The 5,175-nt window shown below is 33.9% G+C and overlaps 1 protein-coding gene across 1 annotated transcript in view; it reads right to left on the bottom strand.

The window, feature by feature from the left end:
* LOC106106960 (lachesin-like) overlaps positions 1 to 5,175 on the bottom strand; it is a 96,574-nt gene that overhangs the window by 86,190 nt on the left and 5,209 nt on the right. The gene's annotated exons all lie outside the window — the stretch shown is intronic.

The raw sequence follows: 5,175 nt of genomic DNA, 5'->3' as shown, positions 1-5,175 counted from the left end.
CCGCGTGGAATTAAAAAAACAAAAGTAAGCAGCCTATGTGTTCTTCCAGACTATCCTCTACATCTATACCAAATTTCATGGAAATCCGTTCAGCAGTTTAGGCTACAAACTCTAACAAACATCCATCCATCTATCCATCCATCTAGACTTTCGCATTTATAATATTAGTAAGAAGTAAGATTCAATTGAAATAAAAACTAAGTGCTAAGTGAAAAATATTTCAATAAATTAGTAAACAAAGCATTAAAACGGATTGAATTTTTTCTGAGATTAGTAAACACAAACTCACAGACAAACTGACAAGAATGTAACAAATCGTTATTTTTAGTTGAACATACACATAATAAAATTGGAGAGTCCGTTTATAATATCATCATCCACTTGCCCTTATCCCTTACGGAGGGTCGGCACAGTATGTGCTCTTCCAGACATCTCTATCAGCCATATCTGAATCCACTCCTTTCTTAAGCATATCTTTCACACAATCCATCCATACTTTCTTCGGTCTTCCTCTTCCTTTGTAGCCAACCACATTCAATCTTAGCACTTTCTGGTTTATGTCCCCATCGTCTCGTCGCATAACATGCCCATACGCTAAGCTATTGCTTCTCCGTTTGTAATATCAAGAGAAAAAATTCAGATTTCGGGATCATGTTTTGGGGTAGCTGATTACAAAAAGGGTAGCTGACATAGACCCGCATGTTATAGGCTACTTTTTCATCTTAATATTGCGTAGACGAAGTCCCGGGAACAGCTACTCCTAGTCTAGTAATATAGGACCTATAAAAATAAAGAATGAATACACCTAGAAAGTATATATTTTTGACATTTATTACTAGCTGTTTCCATGCGACTTCATACGCATAAAATTGTGAAAATTTTATTTTATTGTTTACATTTGTCAAATTATCAATTACAAATGTCAAAATGACATGACATGATGACAACCTTGCTTCCCTTGATGTTGGCAACTTATGGTCTCTTTCCCACATTAGGGTTTTTATCCAAAATGTTTACCCCTAAGTTTGACGTGAAAATATATAGCCTAAAGCGTGACGTAAGTGAAGAGCTTTTTATTAAAAAAAAAACATTCAAAAATATGCTGTAATTGCTCACATCTTGCAACAAAGAAGTGTATGTTTACGCTTTATTATAATAGTATAGATAACATACATGTACCGTCAAACTGTTTACGGTCTCTATTTTGTTAGAGAAAATCTAAACTACGAAACGAACTGAAAGATACATAGGTTTTCAACATGAAAATTGGCTTAAACCCACATAAAGCCTTTCTTTATGCATATTGCATTTCAATTAAGGCTTTTAATGTCTCTGTTCATAAAACTTTCAGTTCCTTTTCAAGATTGTACACATAGACAATTAGTGACAAACACAACCTTAGTTTGCGTTTTAAATATACAACGAGGAACTTTTCTTTGTGATCTTTTAAAAAATACAGTAATAAAACAATAGACAGGATACAGACGGGTAAGGCTAGCTGTACACGGACTAAAGAAAACGGAATACCCATTTACAACAACGTTATGAACTTACTAGCTGACCCCGTGTGGCTTCATCAGCATAAAATTATTTTATTGTTTACATGTGTCAAATTGTCAATTGCAAATGTCAAAATGACATAACATGACAAAAATTGGCAATCTTGCTTCCTTGATGTTGGCAGCAAGTTATGGTCTCTTTCCCACGTTAGTGTTTTTATCCAAAATATTTACCCCCTAAGTTTATTGGCATGAAAATATATAGCCTAAAGCGTGACGTAAGTGTAGGGCTTTTTATTGAAACAAGAATTATTCAAAAATATGCTGTAATTGCTGACCTTTTAGGCAACAAAGAAGTGTGTGTTTAGGCTTTATTATAATAGTATTATGGACTGAGGGTTAACACGAAAATTTACAACCAAGTATTCGTAATATTATTGGTATGAGATGTAACTGTGTATGCGCATTGCGGATGTCCAAATATAATACAATTTTGTCAATAGTAAGCATATAAACTGAGGGTCTAGCACGAAAATTTGCAAGAATGTATTGACAGAATTTAAATTAGATTTGAGCATCCGCATCCGACTTACACAGTTAAATCTCAAACAAATATTATCAAACGTTACGAACACTTTTACGAAAATTTACGTGCTAGACCCTCTCGTGTGATTTGTGTTAACACAAACTATGATCCCTTACATTATATTTTGTCAAAACAGAGACAGTGGTAGTGTTCAAGCGTTAGTGATGACAGTAAGGGGATAAAGTACAGTCAGCGACTTTCTCAGTGGTCCAATTACAAAAATGCCTTGTTCATTTCAATTTACTCCTTTTCTTGTAAATAACCTATCTGTGAAAAGTGTTGCGCAAACTACAAGATAATAAAAATTAATAACTCGTGTACTAATAATTAGTATTTTGATAGAAACACATTTAAATGTTACATTATGTTCATTACGAGCAGTTGCACGCGACTTCGTCTGCAACAGCTAAATATAGCCTATGTTATTCACAGCTAACATAGCTTTTTAATAGTGTAAGAATCTTTGAAATTGTCCCAGTAGTTTTTGAGTTATTACAATACATACAAATCCAAAAATAAAAATCTTTCCTCTCTATATTGTGGCTGAAAACCAGCTCGACACTGAATGCCAACCAATATCGGTTAAGCTGACCCTCCCCCTTTTGTTATCTGTTACAATTTTTCATGCATGTTTTTTTATTATAATGCCTACTTTACGTCCAAACAATTGTTACTCGATCACCGACAGATTCCCCGATAGTACTGACGTTAAAACTACTCTATAAAGTCCGTGTATGTCAGCCCTTATGGGGGTAGCGGGTGGGCGGTGGTAGTATAATGAAACTCTCCCCATCCCATTGGCAATTATTTTTAACTGGCTATTGTCAGCTCTTTAACTTATCCGAGCTTGTTCTGGGAATTGTTAAAAAATCTTTAGAGGACACCTTGGACTAAACTGTCGCACGACTGTTTAGTCTCGCTTTGATAACTAGCTTATATGGAGGTACACTACTCGGCTAATAGGCAATATGCATATGACGCCAAATTGTGCCAAACTTTTTTTAAGTATACTTTATTACTATAAAAACAGTCCTGCAAAGATTTTTTTAAAAATAATGTGATTTAGTGGCAAAATTTAATAATTAAAAAGTCTTTTTTCAAATTCCCGACAATTGACGTCAAATGTCTCATGACAACTCCGGTCGCGTTTTAGTCGCTCGAAAATGGTCGTAATTTCATTTTATTATTTTTAGCTCAATGGTTGAATATTTTCGCGTCAAATTTTTTGTCTGGTTATTTTATAACAAGTAGAATCGTTTAAAAAAAAATACATGCATATTCCCTATTGCGAAACAACCGACAATCGCACCACAGTTGTGCTATTGTTTAGTAAAGCTATGAGCCCGCTCTTTTAATATGTTTTAGACATATAACAAGTAATACGCCCCGACTTTATTCATTTACTAATTTAAATAAATTTCTTAATAACCATTCAAATACTTTTATAGTATAGCTTTGCACGCGACTTCGCCCGCGTGAAAAAAAATATAGCCTTTGTTACTCACAGATAAATTACCTTTCTAATGGTGAAAAAATTTTTCAATTTGTCCCAGTAGTTTTTGAGTTATTTCAATACATACAAAAATCTTTTCTCTTTATAATATTAGTATAGAAGACAAACGAGTAAGAGGCAACCAAAATTCGCCAATATAGCGAATCGATCTATATTTGCAGATACGTTGTTCTTTAACAAACAGAGGAGATGCACAGAAAAAGGTTCTTCCCATACATGTGCGTTATATTTCCCGCCAAAACCAATTCTTCCTTTCCTTATACAAAAAAGAAGGAAACATGTATTAACGTAAAACAAAAGTAAGCAGCCTATGTGTTCTTTCAGACTATCCTCTACATCTATACCAAATTTCATCGAGATCCGTTCAACCATTTAGGCTACAAACTCTAACAAACATCCATCTAAACTTTCGCATTTATAATATTACATTTAGAAAATGCTAGAAATCCATTTACAAGAGAATTGATTACTAATTCAAGTAACTACATTAATTAATTTATTCTATGTCATGTCTATTCATTCAAAAGTCACATACGTGTGACAAAATGAAGGGTATTTAAGTTGGCACGTGGCAACCAGCAATTTGTTCTATTTCATGTGCCAAACACATTCTTTACGTAACATTTCTATAGAGAAAAAGGGTAATTAACTATTGATGCATTCAAGAAAAGATTAATTAGTATTCAGAATATATTCTTCCAAAAGGTACAAATTGATACAATTTGACCAAACTATCGCACACCTGTTCAGTCTCGATTCTTAGCCATACCAGCTGTTCCCTTGCTTCATCCGCATGAAATTATGAAAATTTTATTTTATTGTTTACATTTATCATATTATCAATTTCAAAAGTCAAAATGACATGACATGATGACAACCTTGCTTCCTTGATGGCAGCAACTTATGGTCTCTTTCCCACATTAGTTTCTATCCAAAATATTTACCCCCTAAGTTTAATGGTGTTAAAATATCTAGCCGAAAGCGTGACGTAAGGCTTTATTAAAAAAAGAATTATTCAAAAATATGGTGTAATTGCTGACATGTTAGGCAACAAAGAAGTGTGTGTTTACGCTTTATTATAATAGTATAGATGGACACACTACTCAATTAGTTGTCCAAAACAGTTGGCTGGGAGTCAATTGACAATCACATTAGTTGTGCGATTATTAAGTCAAAGACGTGCGCCCGCTTTTCGACTAAATTCACTCCTAACAGACGTCGCGGCCATAAATGTAGCTAATATTATAAATGTGAAAGTTTAGATGGATGTTTGTTAGTTTGTAGCCTAAACTGCTGAATGGATTTCGATGAAATTTGGTATAGATGTAGGAGGAATAAAAGTAGCCTATGTGTTCTTCCAGACTATCCTCTACATCTATACCAAATTTCATCGAAATCCGTTCAGCAGTTTAGGCTACAAACTCTAACAAACATCCATCTAAACTGTCGCATTTATAATTTGTGTATGTCTGAATTGCGACTTAATTAAAAAAAAGCATATCTATCAACGCACACCTTCGACTAAACAATCGCATAACTGTTGCTTTTTTTATAACATAAGGTGGCAAACGAGCAAG

This window comes from Papilio polytes, unplaced genomic scaffold (assembly GCF_000836215.1).
Source record: "Papilio polytes unplaced genomic scaffold, Ppol_1.0 DF824492.1, whole genome shotgun sequence".
NCBI lineage: Eukaryota > Metazoa > Arthropoda > Insecta > Lepidoptera > Papilionidae > Papilio > Papilio polytes.
Note: the sequence above shows the minus strand (reverse complement) of the source record. Positions and strands in the feature narration are given on the sequence as shown.